The following is a 21,501-nucleotide window of genomic DNA, read 5'->3' as shown; positions in this document are numbered from 1 at the left end:
AACTAAAGAGCTTCTGTGCAGCAAAAGAAACTACCATCAGAGTGAATAGGCAACCTACAGAATGGGAGAAAATTTTTGCAATCTACTCATCTGACAAAGGGCTAATATCCAGAACATACAAAGAACTCAAACAAATTTACAAGAAAAAAAAACAAACAACCCCATCAAAAAGTGGGTGAAGGATATTAACAGACACTTCTCACAAGAAGAAATTTATGCAGCCAACAGACACATGAAAAAATGCTCATCATCACTAACCATCAGAGAAATGCAAATCAAAACCACAATGAGATACCATCTCACACCAGTCAGAATGGCGATCATTAAAAAGTCAGGAAACAACAGATGCTGGAGAGGATGTGGAGAAATAAGAACACTTTTACACTGTAGGTGGGACTGTAAACTAGTTCAACCATTGTGGAAAACAGTGTGGCAATTCCTCAAGGATCTAGAACTGGAAATACCATTTGACCCAGTCATCCCATTACTGGGTATATACCCAAAGGATTATAAATCATGCTGCTATAAAGACACACGCACATGTATGTTTATTGCGGCACTATTAACAATAGCAAAGACTTGGAACCAACCCAAATGTCCATCAGTAACAGACTGGATTAAGAAAATGTGACACATATACACCATGGAATACTATGCAGCCATAAAAAAGGATGAGTTCATGTCCTTTGTAGGGACATGGATGCAGCTAGAAACCATCATTCTGAGCAAACTATTGCAAGAACAGAAAACCAAACCCCGTATGTTCTCACTCATAGGTATGAATTGAACAATGATAACACTTGGACACAGGAAGGGGAACATCATACTCTGGGGCCTGTTGTGGTTTGAGGGGAGGGAGGAAGGGATAGCATTAGGAGGTATACCTAATGTAAATGACCAGTTAATAGGTGCAGCACACCAACATGGCACATGTATACATATGTAACAAACATGCACGTTGTGCATATGTACCTACAAAATAAAGTAAAATTTTTTAAAAATATAATAAAACAGAAGATAATGAAACGGTATTAGGGATTACTAAACTGACATATTTCAAATAAAATATAAAATAATTGTGTAAACTAAAGATACAACTATAGGTATCAGTTCCAACAACTCTCTAAAAGGTACAAAGATCAAGTCAGAAGATAACGTGATTTTTAATTACTGACTTTGGCTGTTTGTCATACTTTGTTTCCCTAAAGAAGCTTAAAACAAGAGAGTGATGTCAGCAAGATTCAGAGTAGGAGGCCCCAGACTCTCATTTCCTCAATGAAGACACTGATTCAGTAATAACAGTAACAGTAATACAGAGACCATTTCTCTTTGTGAGAAATCTAGAACCAGTTAAGAGGCTCATGCATCCCATGCAAGTACAAAACCAACCACATTGAAGCCAGTAAGAAAATCTATGGCATTTATTTGCAATAGTTTTCCCTTGTGACAATGTAGCACAACTGGAAAGAAATGCTTAGTTCCCAGCTTCTCCCTAGGAAAGGAAAGGGAAGACTGAATTGTACACCCATCACTGTGACTTTTCAAGAGTGCTGCCTTAGAATCTACCTTCTAACTTGCCTAAATTTAAGTGCTGACAGAAAACGGCATCTTACTGGAGGCCCCTGAGAACAAATGCAATGGTGTAGACTAACCTGCATTCACTTGTCATAGTCCCTTCCCAAGCTGAGCATGGAATTTTTCCCCACTTAAGTGAGGGGGAAAAAAAACCTTCCACTTCTGGCTTCTTTCTGTAGAGGGAAAGAGTTGAAGTATGTTTCCAACATAGCAATTTTTTAGGGGACTACCCAAGGGACTAGTTTTTGTCTCACCTGTCTTGGGATGCTGATAGGACCTGGCATATGCTAGATGCCTGGGGCCTGCTAAGAACAAAGAGCTGACTGGCTTGTAATAGCTTCAGAGAATCTGCAGTACTGCAGACAGAATTCAGAGATAGCAAGTGAGTATGAGTTCCTGAAAAAAGAAATCAACAAATCACTTTAATTGGGAATTAATGCACATAAATTTAGAGAAGATGCATCTACAGAAAATATTTTAGCAGCCTTCAGCATCTCTAGCTAAACTGATTGGTGAAGGTCTTTCCCTGTGTAAAGCCAATCTGTAAAGACTGAAAGAGGTGGCTATTTTTATTAATGTACAAAACCAACACAAAACTACAAGGCATTCAAACAACTAGAATCATGGCCCAATCAAAGAAGCAAAATAAATCTCTAGAAACTGTCCCTAAAGATACATGAATTACCTGACAATGAATTCAATATAACCATTATAAAGATGCTCAATGTGCTTAGGGAGATGATGAACAAACAAAATGAGAATATCCACTTGAACCCGGGAGGTGGAGGTTGCAGTGAGCCAAGATCATGCCACTTGTGACAGAGTGAGACTCCAAAAAAAAAAAAAAAAAAAAAAAAAAAGAAAGAAAGAAAGAAAGAAAGAAAAGAAAAGAGAAGAAAAAAGAATATCAACAAAGAGATAAAAAATATTTTTAAAAAAGAACAAAACAAATGTTACAGCTGAAGAATACAATAGCTAAATTGATAAATTCACTAGAAAGATTCAATAGCAGACCAGAACAAGCAGAAGAAAGAATCTGTTATCACAAAATAGGTAATTTGAAATTATCTAGTCACAAGAGCAAAATGAAAATAAAATAAAATCAGAATAGTAAAGCTTAAGGACTTATGAGACATCATCAAGCAAAAAAGGTATACATACTACAAATTCTCAGAAGGAGAAGAGAAAGAGAAAGGGGAAGAAGGTTTATTTGAAGAAATAATGGTGGAAAATTCCCCAAATCTGGGGAAGAAAATGTATATTTGGATTCCAGATAGAATGAACTCAAAGACATATACCTAAGCACATTATAATCAAATTGTCAAATATCAAAGACAAAAGAAAATTTGGAAAGCAGAAAGAGAAAAGCAATTCATTATGCACAAAAGATTCCGTGTACATCTGTTAGCCAATTTTTCAGCATAAACATTTCAGGCCAGAAATATTAAGGGGTTACAATGATATATTCAAAGAACCAAAATAATATAATCATAAACCAAGGATACTAAATCCAGCAAAATTGCCTTTCTAAATTGAAAAATAAATGAAGACGGTCCCAAATAAACAAAAGCTGGTAGGAGATTGCAGGGTGTTATTGCCACCAGACGTGCCTTAAAAGAAATGCTAAAAGGAGCCCTTCAAGTTGAAATGAAAGGATGCTAAACAGCTACACAAAACTATATGAAAGCATAAAGTAAAAGTAAATACATAAACAAATGCTGAATACAGTCATACTGCATTGGCAATGTATAAATAACTTTTAATTATGGTGTAGAAGTTAGAAGAAAAAGGTATAGAAAAACAGCTGTAACTATTAAAATATGCTAATGGGTCCAGGTGCAGTGGCTCACACCTGTAATCCCAGCACTTTGGGAGGCCAAGGCAGGTGGATTACCTAAGGTCAGGGGTTCAAGACCAGACTGGCCAACATGACGAAACCCCGCCTCTACTAAAAATTCAAAAATTAGTCAGGCGTGGTGGTGGGCGCCTTTAATCTCAGCTACTCAGGAGGCTGAGGCAGGAGAATCGCTTGAACCCCGGCGGCAGAGGTTGCAGTGAGCCGAGATTATGCCACTGCACTCCAGCCTGGGCCACAGAGTGAGACTCCACCTCACAAAAAAAACAAAAAAACAAAAACTGTGCTAATGGATACACAACATAAAAAGTTGTAATTTGTGACATCAATAGCATAAAGTTTGTGCAGGTAGGAGAAGTTGAGTTTGGTATGTGATTAGAGTTAAGTTGTTATCGGCTCAAAATAGATTGTTATAAGATGTTTTCTGTAAGCCCCATGGTAATCACAAAGAAAATACCTATAGAAGATTTACAAAATAATACAAGAGATGAATCAAAGCATGTCACTACAAAAAATTAACAAAATATAAAGGAAGACGGCAAGAAAGAAAAAGAGGAACAAAAAAGTACAAGAAAAAGAGAAAACAATTAAGAAAATAGCAATATAAGTCCTTCTTTATCAGCAGTTATTTTAGATGAAAATAGTTTTAACTAGCCAATTAAAAGACAATGACTAGATAGATAATAAAATAAAATAAACAAGATGAAACTGCAGGTTGAGTATCCCTTATCCAAAATGCTCAAGACCAGAAGTGTTTTCAATTTCAGATTATTTTGGATTTTGGAACATTTACATTATACTTACCAGATAAGCATCTAAAATTTGAAAATACCAAGTCTTTAATGCTCCAATTAGCACTTTCTTACAATATCATATCAGCCCTAAAATAGTTGAGTATTTTGGAGCATTTCAAATTTTCAATTTTTGAGTTGGGGATGCTTTTACTGTAAATGTTGTCTACAAAAATCTCACTTTAAATTTAAAGACATATAGGTTGAAAGTGAAAGGATGGAACAAGATTCTATGCAAATGATAACGAAAAGAGGGAAGGAGTGACCATGTTTATATCCAACAAAATAGACTTTAAGTCAAAAACCGTACAAGAGGCAGAGGAGGGAATTATATAATGATAAAAGGGTCAACTCACCAGAAATATAAAACAACTATAAATATATATGCAGTCAATATCAGAACACTCAAATATATGAAGCAAATATTCACAGAATTGATAGGAAAATTAGATAACAACACAATAACCGTAGGATATTCCAATACCCCACTTTTAATAATGAATAGAACATCAAGGATAGAGAGCATTAAGGAAACACAGAACTTAACAGTATACCAAATGGATGTAATGGATATATACAGAGCAAACCATCCAACAGCAGCATAATACGCATTATTCTCAAGTGCACATGTAACATTCTTCAAGAAATATCATGTGTTAGGTCACAAAACACGTCTTAATAAATTTAAGAAGGTAGAAATCATATCAAGTTTCTTTTCCAACCATAATGAACTAAAACAAAAATCAAGAGCAAAAGGAAAACTTTAAAAAAATCACAAATATATGAAAATTAAACAACACACTCTTGAGTAAGCAACAAGTCAAAGAAGAAATCAAAAGGGAAATTGGAAAATATCCAAGACAAACAAAAATGAAAACACAACATATCAAAACATATTGGAAGCACCAAAAACAATACTAAAAGGCAAATTTATAGCGGTAATGCCTATGGTAAAAAGGAAGAAAGAGCTCAAATAAGCAACCTAATTTTATATCTCAAAGAACTAGAAAAAAGAAGAAAATAAGCCCAAAGTAGCAGAAGCGAGAAAATAAAAAAGATTAGAAATCTGTGAAACAAAGAAAAGTAAAGCAATAGAAAATTTCATAACTAAGACTTGATTCTTTCCAAAACATCACTAGATTGTCAAAGTTTAGCTGGACTGAAAACAAAACAGAAGACTCAAATATATATAATCAGAAATTTAAAAAGAAGACATTGCAACTGATACCATAGAGATAAAGAGGGTTATTAGAGATGACTGTAAATAATACACCAATAAATTGGATAACCGAGAAGAAATAAATTCCTGGAAACATACAAACCACCAAGACAGAATGATGAAGAAATAGAAAATCTGAACAGATCTATAACTAGTAAGAAGATTGAATAAGTTTTCCAAAAGCTCTCAAAAACCTAAAACCTAGGAGCAGATGGCTTCACTAAGAATTCTGTCAAACATTTAAATAAAAATTAATGAAAATCCTTCTCAAACTTTTCCAAAAAAATTTAAGAGGAGGGAATACTTTCAAATGTGTTTTATGAAGCCAGCATTACCCTGATACCAAACTAAGACAAAGACAGTACAAGAAAAGAAAATTACAGGCCAATATCCCTGAAGAATATAGATGCAAATGATCATCAACAAAATATTATTAATAGCAAATGAAATCCAAAAGTATATTGAAAGTATCATGCACCATGACTAAGTGGGATTTATTCCTGGAATGCAGGGATAATTCAGCATACAAAAATCCATCAATGTTATATACCATCTTAACAGAACAAAGGATAAAAATTACATGATCATCTCAACTGATGCAGAGAAAACATTGGATCAAATTTCACACACTTTTATCATCAAACACTCACTAAACTATGAATAGAAGGAAATTATCTCAGTGTAATAAAAACCATATATAAAAATCTCATAGCTAACACCACATTCAATGGTGAAAAACTGAAAGCTTTTCCTCTAAGATTAGGAACAAGGCAAGGATGCCCATCTTACCATTTGTATTCAACATAGTACTAGTAGTCCTAACTGGAGCAATTAGGCAACAAAAATAAATAAAATGCATTCAAATCCAAAAGAAAGAAGTAAAATTACCTTTGTTTGCAGATGACATGGTCTTATATGTAGAAAATCCTAAAAATCACACCAAAAAACCTGTTAGAAATAATAAAAAAATTCATCAAAGTTGCAGAATACAAAATCAGCATACAAAAATCAATTGCATTTCTATACGCTAACAATGAGCAGTCCAAAAAGGAAATGAAAACAATCTTATTTACAATAGCATTAAAAAGACTAAAACACTTAAGAATAAACTTAGTCAATGAGGCAAAAGACTTGTGTACTGAGAACTACACAACTCTGCTGAAAAATTAAAGACATAAATAAATAGAAAGATATCCCATGTTCTTGGATTGGAACACTTAATATTGTTAAAATATCAATACTATTCAAACTGATCTACACATTAAATGCAATCTTAACCAAAATTCCAGTGGATTTTTTCAAAAGTAGAAAAACCCACCTTAAAATTCATATGGAATCATAAAAGGCCCCTGAATAGTCAAAATAATCTTGAGAAAGAAGAATCAAGCTGGCAGACTAATACTTCCTGACTTCAAAACACATTACAAAGCTACAGTAATCAAAGCAGTATGACACCAGCAAAAATGCAGACATGTAGATTAATGGAACTGAATACAAGCCCAAAAACAAAATCACACATATACAATCAAAAGATATTTTTGCAAGGAAGCTATGATTACACAATGGAGAAAGGGCAATCTCTTCAACAAATGGTGTTGGAGAAACTGGATATTCATATGCAAAAGAATAAATTTGGACTCTCATAGCACACAAAAAAATAAACTCAATAAAGGATTAAAGACTTAAATGTAAGAGCTGCAACTATAAACCTCCTAAAAGAAAACATAGGAGAAAACTTCATGATATTGTTCTTGGTAAGAATTTCTTAGATATATCACTAAAAGTACAGACAACAACAACAAAAAATAAACAAGTAGGACTATATCAAACTAAAGAGCTTCTACACAAGGGAAACAATCAACAGAGAGAAAAGGCAACCTATGGAATGAGGGGAAACATGTGCAAATCATATGTATTAGTCATGGTTCCCCAGAGAAACATAATCAATAGGACATACATAGATAGATATTTGAAAAGGGATTTGTTACGTATATTAGCTCATGTAATTAAGGAGGCTGTGAAGTCCCACAGTATCCTGGCCTGAAAGCTGGAGAGTCACAGAAGCCAGTAGCATGGCGCCATTCAAGTCCAAATGCCTGAGAACAAGAGGTGCCAATGGTGTAATTCTGTCTGAGACCAAAGCCCTAAGAAACTGGTGGCTCCAGTGCAAGCTCCAGAATCCTAAGGTAAAAGAACCTTGACTTCTAGTATCTAGGGCTGAAGAAGATGGGTGTTCAGTTTCAGAAGAGAGAGAGAGCATGAACTTGCCTTCCTCTGCTTCTTTATCTAGGTGGCCTCAGCCAAAATTGGATGGTGCCTGCCAAAACTGGGTGAGTTCAGATCTTCTTTATTCAGTTTATTAATTGACATGCTAATCTCTTCTAAAAATACCCTCACAGACATACCCAGAAATAATGCTTTACTAGCTACCTGGGTATTCCTTAATTCAGTCAAGTTGACATCTAAAATTAAACATCACATCATATATCTGATAAGCGGTAAATATCCAAAATATATAAGGAATGCCTACAATTCAATAGCAGGAAAAAAAAGCCAATTTTAAAATGGGCAAAGGATTTAAATAGACATTTTTCTGAGACTACATACAAATGATTACCAGGTATATGGAAAGATTTCCAACATCATAAAGTATTAAGAAACTGCAAACAAAACCACAATCAGATATTACACCACATTTGTTAGAATGAAAAAAAAGCTGAAAATAAAAAGTGTTGATGAGGATTGTTAGTGGGAATGTAAAATGGTGTGGCCACCATAGAAAACTGTATGGAGGTTGCTCAAAAAATTTTTAAAAGAACCAAAATACGATCTAGCACTCTCACTTCTTGGTATTTATCCAAAAAATTGAAAACAGGATCTTGAAGCAATATTTGTACTTTCATATTCATTGCAGTATCCTTCATAATAGCCAAGAGGTATAAACAACCTAAATGTCTATTGGTGGATAAATGGATAAAGAAAATGTATTATATACCCCCAATGGAATACTAATTAGCCTTAAAAAAGAAGGTAATGCTGTCATATGCTACGACGTGGCTGAACCTTGAGGGCATTATGCTCAGTGAAGTAAGTCAGTCACAGAAGGGCAAATACTGCATAGTTCCACTTATATGAAGTAAACAAAGTAGTCAAACTTATAGAAATGGAAAGTAGAATGGTAGTTTCCAGGGTCTGGAAAAGGAGGAAATGTGCATTTGCTATTCAATTGGTATAGAGTTTCAGTCATGCAAGATGAAAAAGTTCTAGCAATCTGCTGTACAACAATGTGCATAGAGATAACAATTCTGTACTTAACAATGTCTAAAGGTAGTAAATTTCATATGTGTTTTTTTTTTCTTTTTTTGAGATGGAATCTCATTCTGTCACCCAGGCTGGAGTGCAGTGACACAATCTCGGCTCACTGCAACCTCCACCTCCAGGGTTCAAGGAATTCTCCTGCTTCAGCCTCCCAAGTAACTGGGACTACAGGAGCATGCTGCCATGCCCGGCTATTTTTTTTTTTTTTTTTTGTATTTTAGCAGAGACGGGGTTTCACTCTGTTGCCCAGGATGGTCTTGAACTCCTGAGCTCAGGCAATCTGCATGCCTCAGCCTCCCAAAGTGCTAGGATTACAGGTGTGAGCCACCATGCCCAGCCCAATGATATGTATTTTTAACCACAGTAATAACATAAAAAGTTTAAGACACTTTGGTGAAGGTGGATATTTTTGTGGTTTTTGAGACAGAAAAAAAAAGTACATGAGATTCATGTCAGATGCGAGTATGTCCTGAATGGGACATTGAAAGGAAAAAATTACATAAGAATGAAATGGAGATGATATGTAGATGTAGATTCTACTGAATTATTAATTATAAAATAAGTAGCCCAACTTTTATATTTTAAAGCTTAAAATGTCCTACTATTGAAAATATTGCTACTAAGATTTATTATAAATTATTCTTACATGTTTCTTTTCTGCTGTATCAATCCATTTTCATGCTGCTAATAAAGACATACCTGAGGACTGGGTAATTTATAAAGAAAGAGAGGTTTAAAGGACTCAGTTCCATGTGTCCCCTAGGGAGGCCTCACAATCATGGCGGAAGGCAAAAGCGTGTCTTACCCGGCGGCAGACAAGAACAAATGGGAGCCAAGTGAAAGGGGAAACCTCTTATAAAACCATCAGATCTCATGAGACTTATTCACTACCATAAGAACAGTATTACAGGGTGTTTGCCCCCATGATTCAATTATCTCCCACTGGGTCCCTCCCACAACATGTGGGAATTCTGGGAGCTAAAATTCAAGATGAGATTTGGGTGGGGACACAGCCAAACCATATCACTGACCAAATAAAACCAATAAAATTTTCACAGGACTTACTTACTAGTTGATTCCTCTTCTTCTACAATATATTTTTATCCTTTGGTCAGTTATTCATTTGTGTGTGTATGTGTGTGTCTTTATTTTTGGCCATGTCTCTATTCTTAATATTCTCAATCTTTGCCATTTTTCTTCCTCTTCACAGATCCTTTACAGTGTCTCTTTACTATATATTTGAAAACAGTGTCTTTCATCCTTGGTGGTTCCAGAAGCCTTTCTCATAGTCTGTTATAAGGCCAGAGCAGAGGACTGGGAAGCAAAGTAGATGTTTAAGTCAGACATCTCTTAGTTGAAATCCAGGCTCTGTTACATCACATAAGCTAGCCCTCTGTAAGTCACCATACTTCTCCAAAATTGAATTGGTTCATTTTAAAAAAACAGCATAAATACTGCCTAACTCACAACTTTTCTATAAATATAAAGTAAAAAGTAAATAATGAGCCTAGTATTAACCCTATTGAGGAAGCAACTTCTCTTCTACTTTAGAGCTCTGCTGGTTTACATAAGATCAATTTACATAAGATATTCCACAAGCCGGTTCTGCTTTCTCCACGTTCTATTTCTGGGAACCTTTCAAATATCTTGAAATTCTCAAGTCCTACACACAGAGTTCCTCTATGGGTCTCCAGATTTTCCTTTTTAAGTTGTTGACTTTCATCCTCCACTATTCCGTCTTTGTTACCGTGTCCTTTTCTTGGGTTGCCAAGTATTCTTTTCTTTTTTAAAATATTATTTTTGTTTCAATGGAATACTGTATTTCCACTGGTCATATAACACAGAAAATAAAACACAAAATTTAACCTTGGTTTGTTGGGATCCTCTCCTTTCTTAAAGAAGAACCACATTATAACATAAGGCAATTGTAGATTAGTCCTGCTCATCATTTCTTCCAGATTTGTACTCCATTTTCTCACTTAGACATTCCTGTGGCTATGTAGGATTACCAACATATTCCCAGCCCTACATCAGATGCAACAATAGTAGGAGCTAGCCACACACACACACACACACACACACACACACACACACACACACAAATTACAGGAAAATCTCCCTCTTCATCGCACAAAAAAGAGCAATTGTTTTTTTATTTTCTATTTTTTAGTTTCATCTTGTTATATTTTTTTCCTTTTTTAAAACTGTATTCATCTGATATTGGTTTTAAATCTCTGGAGTCTTCTCCTGATTACAGAAGTAATATGTACTTGCTTTATTTTAATTTTCTGATTTCCTTTTGCATCTTATTTCCCCCTAATTCAAACGGTCAAAAGTCTCACTAAATGCCTCCACAGATACCTTTAATAGGATAATTCCATTTCTCCCTATTTTCATGCCTTTAATAATACAATATATAACTTTAACAATCAAGTCTAATTTTAATAACTTTTTTATTTTTCACCATTTATTTGGTTTTATACATTTACTAGATTTTCTTTATTTCCTCTTAACAGCTTTACATGTTTGCACCTCATCTTCTGTTTTTGCTAAAGAAATATAATCTTCTATTTATGAAGTTATTATTTTCTCTGTTTTACAGAACAAAAAATTGAGGTCTCAAAAGGTTAGGAAAAAACTTTCCCAAGATTACATAGCTAAATTTGTGGAGCTGGAATTTAAGCCCGTGCCTGTGGATTTCATAACCCAATATCTACTACACTAAACAGCCTCATACAGGCAACTCCACCTAAAGCAAGCCTGGGGCACAGGGAAAGAGGAATGCTGTTACCAGAAGGGTTTCTAAAGCATCTACAGGAGAATGAAGAATGTGCAACACCTTATCTTAGAGATTATTCATTTACTGAGTTCAGGTCAGGGCTGAGAGCCAGGCATAGCAGCTTCCTGAAACTTTTGAGAAAGAGTTGGAGTCATTTTAAATGGAGGAAGTAAGTACCATAAAAAAACAGAAAATACAAACTTTGGCTCTAGTCAACCTACTGTGAACCTTAGAATATTCATGATTCTGGGCACATAAAATCTGGCTTCCAGAAACATATAAGAAAAGATTCACACCTCTTTTTGACTAGATAAAATTAAATTTATTTCTTGCAATTTTCCCTTTTCTGTAACTTTTTGTTTGGAAATGCAGCCATGGGCATAAATTTTCATATCCCAACAGGCTCCACAAACTCAAGACAATCTAAGTTCAGCAGTAATATTCATATTCAAATCTATTCCTTCAGTAATTCCACAGATATTGCCAGGTATTTGATCATAGCTACTTGAGATACATCAGTGGAAAACAGTCCCAGATCCCTCACCTCATTGAGTTTATATTCTATCAAGAAGACAAGACAATGTTTTTAAAAATGTAAAAAACTAAGTTATATTTTAAAGTTAGAAAGTGATAAATGTTATGAGAATTCCTAGAAGTTGTAGAGCAGGATGTATTATTCAGTATGGTTGGCCTCATTGTGTAGGTGACATTCATGCAAAACTTGAAGAAGAGGAGGTCAAGGCGATTTTTGGCATAGGACAGATTGCAACTTTTTCCAAAACATATCATGCTTCTCTTTTTGAGATTTTAAATTCCTGACCAATTGGCATAAATTCCTGCCCACAACTTTTTTAGCTAAAGAAATGTGATTGGGATGATTTATCCATTTCCAAGAAGCTTTAAGAGTCATATTCTTCCATGTTTTCCCACATTTCCTTTTTGTCTGCCTCTAGATTTTTAATGTCCAGATAAAGGCTCATCCTTTGGTCTGGATACAATCCCAGCCTAATTTGGAAAGCTATTGGTGGTGAAACATCGGCAAAATATAAATCTTTGTTTTTATGTGCCATGAAGATTTGGGATTCTTCTAAGCTCACTCATGCCTAGACAAGAGCTTTCAGGAAGAGGAAACAACTTAAGCAAAGGCCCTGGGGCAGGAGCATGCCCAATATGATTAAGGAACAAAAAGAGGTCAGAAAAGTAGAAGCAGAGTGAGAAGTGGGAGATTAAAAGGAGAGGCATTCAAAAACAGAACTACAGCATGTAGCCCATGGTAGGAAATTTGGCTTTCACACTGAATAAACTGATGAGTCATCCGATCTAAGTAGAAGAGTGAAACGGTCTGACTTCAGTGTTCAAAAGATCACTTTGCTCTATTGAAAATAAACTAAAGTAGGATGAGGATAGTTATTGGTAGAAATCTTGGGGCGCTATTGGCAGGAGATGATGGTGGCAGCAAAGACGAGGGTACGAGCAGTAGCAGAGGTCATGATGAGAAGTCAGATTCTGAAAATCTAATCTGCTCAGTGGAGGGTGGCAGCTGGAGATTCTGGGCAGTAGCTGTCATGCTCTTGAGGGTTCTGTCTGTGAGGACTGAATAAAGCAGTAACTCATTTGTGTATGTGTATGTGTAGGTGTATGTGTATGTATGCATGTGTATGTATGTGGACATAGTGCAGAGACAACAAAGACAAAGCAGATAGTTCAGGGCTCAGAGCAAACACAAGGCAGACAGTCTAGGGCTTACAGTAATTGCGATACAAATAAAAAACAAAATTGTAACCAGAAACCAGAATAAATGTCGAGGAATTGAACTGTCACATATTTTAAGCGCTAAAGACAAGCCATACTCAGAGGCATACAGTTGCCCCAGTATGCACTTTATACCCAAAGATTCACCTACACCCACTAGGAGTTAACAACCCCTATCAGGACTCATGTATTCCGCAGATGCTAAGATGCCATAGTTACAAAAGCTCCAGATTCTACTTTGGCTGCTCTAGATCATGGAAAATTCCTGTGCCTATCCCAGCAGCTTGAGTTGTCAAAGCTGACTTGGCCACTGGGCATGGTGGCTCATGCTTGTAACCCCAGCACTTTGAGAGATCAAGGCAGGGAGATTGCTCAAGTCCAGGAGTCCAAGATCAGCCTGGGCAACATGGTGAGATGCCATCTCTACAAAAAATAAAAAATAAGCTGGGCGTGGTGACTTACACCTGTAGTACTAGGGAGGTTTAGGTGGAAGGATCACTTGAGCCCAGGAGGTCGAAGCTGCACTGCAGCCTGGGCAAGAGCAAGACCCTGGCTTAAAAAAAATAAAATAAAAACATTAAAAAAAGCTGACTTGGTATGACTCATCCTTAGTTGTCTAACCTCAAATAAAATAAATGTCCCTTAAGCATTCTTCTTCGCAAAGCTCATGATTTCTCTTACGATTATTCATTCAGTTAACAAGTATTAAACACCAACTGTAATTAGAACCCAGTCTAGGAGCTGGAATTAAAAATATAAACAAGAAAAAACAACATGTCTACCTATCTTGAACAATTCTTCATAAAAAGTGAAACCAACATGGGAATGGAAAATGGTACCACAATATGATGGAAGTATAGGAACGCTGTGGATGCAGTGCTGCAGCAGTGGAGAGGTAGAAACATGGTAGCAAGGAAGGAAAGGCATCTCAAGGAAGGTAGCAATTGACCAGACCTCAAAGGTTAAGGAGGAATTTGCTAATAAAAGGGATGGGAGGTATGTCAAACCAGAAAACAGAATAAATGTCTAGGCTAGGCCTTGTCATTATGTTAACTCTTTTTGATAAATTTTTTTTTCTTTTTTTATTATACTTTAAGTTCTAGCGTATATATGCACAACACGCAGGTTTGTTACATATGTATACATGTGCCATGTTGGTGTGCTGCACCCATTAACTCATCATTTACATTAGGTATATCTCCTAATGCTATCCCTCCCCGCTCCCCCCACCCCACCACAGGCCCCAGTGTGTGATGTTCCCATTCCTGTGTCCAAGTGTTCTCATTGTTCAATTCCCACCTAGGAGTGAGAACATGCAGTGTTTGGTTTTCTGTTCTTGCAATAGTTTGCTGAGAATGGTGGCTTCCAGCTTCATCCATGTCCCTATAAAGGACATGAACTCATCCTTTTTTATGGCTGCATAGTATTCCATGGTGTATATGTGCCACATTTTCTTAATCCAGTCTGTCATTGATGGACATCTGGGTTGGTTCCAAGTCTGCTATTGTGAATAGTGCTGCAATAAACATATATCTGCATGTGTCTTTATAGCAGCATGATTTATAATCCTTTGGGTATATACCCAGTAATGGGGATGGCTGGGTCAAATGGTATTTCTAGTTCTAGATCCTTGAGGAATCGCCACACTGTCTTACACAATGGTTGAGCTAGTTTACAGTACCACCAACAGTGTAAAAGTGTTCCTATTTCTCCACATCATCTCCAGCGCCTGTTTTAATGATCGCCATTCTAACTTGTGTGAGATGGTATGTCATTGTGGTTTTGATTTGCATTTCTCTGATGGTGAGTGATGATGAGCATTTTTTCATGTGTCTGTTGGCTGCATAAATGTCTTCTTTTGAGAAGTGTCTGTTCATATCCTTTGCCCACTTTTTCATGGGGTTGCTTGTTTTTTTCATGTAAATTTGTTTGTGTTCTTTGTAGGTTCTAGATATTAGCCCTTTGTCAGATAAGTAGATTGTAAAAATTTTCTCCCATTCTTTAGGTTGCCTGTTCACTCTGATGGTAGTTCCTTTTGCTGTGCAGAAGTTCTTTAGTTTAATTAGATCTCATTTGTCAATTTTGACTTTTGTCACCATTGCTTTTGGTGTTTTAGACATGAAGTCCTTGCCAATGCCTATGTCTTAAATGGTATTGCCTAGGTTTTCTTCTAGGGTGTTTATGGTTTTAGGTCTAACACTTAAGTCTCTAATCCATCTTGAATTAATTTTTGTATAAGGCATAAGGAAGGGATCCAGTTTCAGCTTTCTACTTATGGCTAGCCAGTTTTCCCAGCAGCATTTATTAAATAGAGAATCCTTTCCCCATTTCTTGTTTTTGTCAGGTTTGTCAACGATCAGATGGTTATAGATGTGTGGTATTATTTCTGAGGGCTCTGTTCTGTCCCATTGGTCTATATCTCTGTTTTGGTACCAGTGTCATGCTGTTTTGGTTACTGTAGCCTTGTAGTATAGTTTGAAGTCAGGTAGCGTGATGCCTCCAGTTTTGTTCTTTTGGCTTAGGATTGTCTTGGCAATGTGGGCTCTTTTTTGGGTCCATATGAACTTTAAAGTAGTTTTTTTTTTCCAATTCTGTGAAGAAAGTCATTGGTAGCTTAACGAGGATGGCATTAAATCTATAAATTACCTTGGGCAGTATGGCCATTTTTACAATATTGATTCTTCCTATCTATGAGAATGGAATGTTCTTCCATTTGTTTGTGTCCTCTTTTATTTCATTGAGCAGTGGTTTGTAGTTCTCCTTGAAGAGGTCCTTCACATCCCTTGTAAGTTGGATTCCTAGGTATTTTATTCTATTTGAAGCAATTGTGAATGGGCGTTCACTCATGATTTGGCTCTCTGTTTGTCTGTTACTGGTGTATAAGAATGCCTGTGATTTTTGCACATTGATTTTGTATCCTGAGACTTTGCTGAAGGTGCTTATCAGCTTAAGGAGATTTTGGGCTGAGAAGGTGGGGTTTTCTAAATTACAATCATATCTTCTGCAAACAGGGACAATATGATTTCCTCTTTTCCTAATTGAATACCCTTTATTTCTTTCTCCTGCCTGATTGCCCTGGCCAGAATTTCCAGCACTATGTTGAATAGGAGTGGAAAGAGAGGCCATCCTTGTCTTGTGCCACTTTCCAAAGGGAATGCTTCCAGTTTTTGCCAATTCAGTATGATCTTGGTTGTGGGTTTGTCATAAATAGCTCTTATTATTTTGAGATATTTTCCATCAATATCAAATTTATTGAGAGTTTTTAGCATGAAGGGCTGTTGAATTTTGTCAAAGGACTTTTCTGCATCTATTGAGATAATGGTGTGGTTTTTGTCTTTGGTTCTGTTTATATGCTGGATTACGTTTATTGATTTGCATATGTTGAACCAGCCTTGCATCCCACAGATGAAACCCACTTGATCATGGTGGATAAGCTTTTTGATGTGCTGCTGGATTTGATTTGCCAGTATTTTATTGAGGATTTTTGCATCAATGTTCATTAAGCATATTGGTCTAAAATTCTCTTTTTTTGTTGTGTCTCTGCCAGGCTTTGGTATCAGGATGATGTTGGCCTCATAAAATAAGATAGGGAGGATTCCCTCTTTTTCTATTGATTGGAATAGTTTCAGAAGGAAAGGACCAGCTCCTCCTTGTACCTCTGGTAGAATTCAACTGTGAATCCATCTGGTCCTGGACTTTTTTTGGTTGGTAGGCTCTTAATTATTGCCTCAATTTCAAAGCCTGTTATTAGTCTACTCAGAGATTCAACTTCTTCCTGGTTTAGTCTTGGGAGGATGTATGCGTCCAGCAATTTATCCATTTCTTCTAGGTTTTCTAGTTTATTTGCATAGAGGTGTTTACAGTATTCTCTGATGGTAGTTTGTATTTCTGTGGGGTCAGTGGTCATATCCCCTTTATCATTTTTTATTGCATCTATTTGATTCTCCTCTCTTCTATATTAGTCTTGCTATTGGTCTATCAATTTTGTTGATATTTTCAAAAAACCAGCTCCTGGATTCACTGATTTTTTGAAGGGCTTTGTGTGTTTCTATCTCCTTCAGTTCTGCTCTGATCTTAGTTATTTCTTGCCTTCTGATAACTTTTGAATGTGTTTGCTCTTGCTTCTGTAGTTCTTTTAATTGTGATGTTAGGGTGTCAATTTTAGATTTTTTCCTGCTTTCTCTTGCGGGCATTTAGTGCTGTAAATTTCCCTCTACACACTGCTTTAAATGTGTCCCAGAGATTCTGGTATGTTGTGTGTTTTTCTCATTGGTTTCAAAGAACATCTTTATTTCTGCCTTCATTTCGTTATGTACCCAGTAGTCATTCAGGAGCAGGCTCTTCAGTTTCCATGTAGTTGAGTGGTTTTGAGTGAATTTCTTAATCCTGAGTTCTAGTTTGATTGCACTGTGGTCTGAGAGACAGTTTGTTATAATTTCTGTTCTCTTACATTTGCTGAGGAGTGCTTTACTTCCAACTATGTGGGTAAAAATTTTATAAGCAAGAACCAATTGATAACTGAAAACTAATATTTCATCATGTCATCGACATCCAATTTTAAATTCTCTATATTTTCTTTTGGAAGTACTATAGTCTTTATCAATTGTATGAATTATTTCACCTTTCCCCCATTTATTTGTCACTGAAAAATGAAACCAAAGTTTTCCCCATCAGTGCTTGAAAGTGCATAGAATCTAAAGTGAGAACTTTGGACCAGAGAACGTTCCCACTCCATCAATTCCATCATGGTCCTTACTTCCAGACCAGTCTGCTGTTAATGCGTTGGCTTCTCCAGGCTTTGATGTGGCATTAACCCACATTCTTTCCTGTCTCTGAGCACCTTTTTCTCTCTCTGGAGCAACGTTCTAAAGACATTATTCACAGCTTCTCTTTCTTAATCTGTCAGCTTTAATCCTATAAATCAACCACCACAAATACTTAAGGGTGTCTGAAGGCTATGTTTTTATCCTTGTTCAAAATTTTATCTTCATATGTCACCTTAACCTTGTTTTACAAAAACTTATCTCATTTTACTATTTCTAATACAATTTATACATTGAGTGTTTTAAACACATCCGTACTATCAATCATTTCAGCAGCTATTCATATTTATTTTGTTCTTTATGGTTAACTTTCCTCCTTTCTAGAATGTTTTCAATCTTCATATTTTACAGCATTGCATTCCCTATCACTATTCTCTGGTATCATGAAAAAATGAGCAAGACTTCTGATTTCTGGGTTATGTATTTCTAATACCATCCTTTTTTAACAGTAATTTGCTCATCTTCTATAGATTTCTGCCAAGTTTCTAAGTTTTTAAGACATTAATGTTAGAGAAGAAGAAATCTTTCACTATGTTTACCGTCTCTCTTCCTCTGGTTCACTACCCTTATACATTAAATGGGTCCCTTTTTCTCATTGGTAAGAAGAATAAATCCTAGCCTTGCACTGTGAATGAAACTCATTGTTAGCATTTCTACCAGAACCAACTCGTATGAAACTTTCTTTTACCAGTACATCTTTATGGCAGCGGTGGGCCATCCAAAATGGCCACTGCCATCACACTGACTGCAGTGCGGAGGCACGGGCCATGGCAGCAGGACCAGTGCGGGAGCAGCAGTGGCAGCACTGGAACCCCTGTGCCCTCTGTCCCTGAGGCAGCCACCTGCGCCATCCCAACCCTCGTGTGGCCAGGGGGACCCACTCCAGAACCGGAGCCTCTGTCTCTTTGGACCCTGGTCTCACGACACCGCTCTTGCCTGCCACTGCTGTGAGGAGGGTGCAGGGAGGAGGTGGACAGTCCCCGGAGCTCACCCCTGGGAGCCTGCCTACCTGAGAGCTGCCATGTTGGGGCTGGGCCGATCCGCTCACCGGCGGGACAGCAGCTTGTTCTGGCACAGAGGAACAGGCAGAGAGGGGACCAGCGAGGACCTGGAGCCTCTGCCCCAGGCAGCAAGGAGGCACGGCTGGGGCTGCAGGCTCCATGAAGCCGGTAGGAGCTGGGGACAAGCGGGAGCTCTGCCCCTTCCAAGTTGGCAGGGCGGGAGCTCCTCAGTGCAGCTACAGCCGCCATGCTGGCTCCAGACCCGGGCATATCCGTGGACTTGGGGACCAGGAAGTCTCCCACCTCTAACCCTGTAGAGGCTCAAAAGTGCCTGTTCCTGCTGCCTGGCTTCCTCGGCTGTTGAGGCCCGCTCCAATCTCAGAGCAAAGCAAACTCAGGGGGAACGCAGGCACTGTTGCAGCCTTATTGGGTGTGCACATGCTGGGGGAGGGGGGAGCCCACACTGATAGGCCAGCTCCTTGCCACCTCAGCCCCCTCCAGACTTTGGTCGACAACAAGCACAGGAAGGAGGCCAAGGGGGTGTTGAGGACAGCATGTTGCTGGCCTGCAGGCACTCCTTGGCATGAACAGCCTGGGCGCCATGAACAGGAGCAGGAGGCAGATAGGCTCCTGGGCAGAAGGGGGTTGGTCCCCAGTGAAGCCCCACCTTCAAACCAGGGAGGGCCTGAAGCCTGGGGTCCAGGCCACCAGTCCTAGGGACCAGCAGGGGAACTTGTGGTGCTTTTCCCTGGGTCTACCCATGGCTGCCCATGGTCCAATCAGTGTGCACTTCCTCCCCTCTGAGGCCCACAAAAACCCCAGACTCATCCAGGCTCAAGCAGAGGATGAAGGGTCAACAGGGAGACAATGGGGAGACAATGAACTGAACAGCTGCAAAGAGAAACTAACCTTTCTGCTAAGAGCTAGACTCTTGTTGGATGACCTGCCTAGTAGAGAGGAGCTACCCTCTCTGCTGAGAGCCAAACACTTGTTGGGACACCCTGGCTATGGAGAGGAGCTGCCCACTGCGGGTCTCCTTTGAGCTGTTCTATTGATCAATAAAGTTCCTCTTCATCTTGCTCACCCTCCACTTGTCTGCTGTACTTCATTCTTCCTGCGTACAGGACAAGAACTTAGGACCTGCTGAATGGCAGGGCTAAATGAACTGTAACATAAACAGGGCTGAAACATGCCCCTTGCTCACCACACTGTGAGCAAGAAGGAGAGAAGTGCTGCGGCCTTTCAGGGGCTCAGACCTAGGAGCTCCCTGAGCCAGGGCTGTGACTCCCCCTTTGGGTCTCTGTGGTTCCTGGAGTCTCCAAGCTCCCAGGCATCACCACATTCCCCAGTGCCAGCCATGGAAGCTGCTTGTGGTGCACCTGGCCCTGCTGTAGCCTTGCAATGAGCCAGCACCCATGGTGGCACCTAGAGCTACCCACCTCACTGCAGCAGCCAGCATGTCTGACTGTGTGCGATGGCCGGACCCCATGCTCACTCGCTCGCATCCCTTTGCTGCTCTTCTCCAGCCTCTTCAGAGGCATGGGATCCAGTTCAGTAGCGTGAGCCAAGCACAGCCTGCCGAAACAAGCAGGCCTATGGGCCTAAGGGGTGAAGGTGCCACCAGCCATAGAGGTTTTGACAGGAAAAGCAATATCCCCAAGGATCCCATAACAATTTCACTTTGAAACACAATGTCTTTTTCAAAAGCTTGAAATATCAAGTTTCTCTGGTGTGTGTGCAATAGCTCAGCTTAAACATTTCCTTAAAACCTTTAGTAAATTCCAAAGAAACTAGTAACTTGGATGTTTCTGTGCACATCTAATGAATCACAAGTTTGGCTTTGAGGTTTCAACTGTGAATTATATGATCTGGGATACCAGGGATGTTGGTGGTTGTCTTGTCTTTTATGTCTCACTACAGACATAACTAAAAAGATGAATTAGGGATCCTTAGATTAGGAATTTAAAAGCATGTTTTGAAAATGTGAAGTTTGTCCAGAAGGTTGAGAAGAATCAAAAGAATGATGGGTGCTAACAAGTGTTCCGAGTGTTAAAATAAAATGAATATTATTAACTTTCTTATAAGTAGAGGTGTTTAGATGTTGAAAATCTATATTTACATTGTAATAACTGCTCACATTTTAAATAGTAATTGTCTTCTAATTGCTTTGTTCTTAAAAATTTGGCAACCTGGGCAAAATTGCACTGTCTATTTGTAACACTCATGATGCATTTTGCATAAGTTCCCCACCACTCCCCACAACATAAAACTTTTGGCTTGTCTTTATAAACACAAACATGAAATAGGTTGAGTAATTTGTAACGATTATAGAATTGTACTTTCAACATACATATGTAAATAAGTAGTGATCAACCCTATTTCATACAT

General features: G+C 38.0%; 1 long non-coding RNA gene across 1 annotated transcript in view; it reads right to left on the bottom strand.

The window, feature by feature from the left end:
• The window catches only part of LOC105484673 (uncharacterized), a 202,625-nt gene that overhangs the window by 149,020 nt on the left and 32,104 nt on the right, over nt 1-21,501 (bottom strand). Inside the window, exon 4 of the long non-coding RNA XR_011612443.1 lies at nt 6,329-6,388. This is a non-coding gene — a long non-coding RNA (uncharacterized lncRNA). The remainder of the gene's footprint in view (nt 1-6,328; nt 6,389-21,501) is intronic.

The sequence above is a fragment of the Macaca nemestrina genome, chromosome 1, assembly GCF_043159975.1.
Source record: "Macaca nemestrina isolate mMacNem1 chromosome 1, mMacNem.hap1, whole genome shotgun sequence".
In the NCBI taxonomy this organism is placed as follows: domain Eukaryota; kingdom Metazoa; phylum Chordata; class Mammalia; order Primates; family Cercopithecidae; genus Macaca; species Macaca nemestrina.
This window is presented reverse-complemented; position numbering and strand designations above follow the sequence as displayed.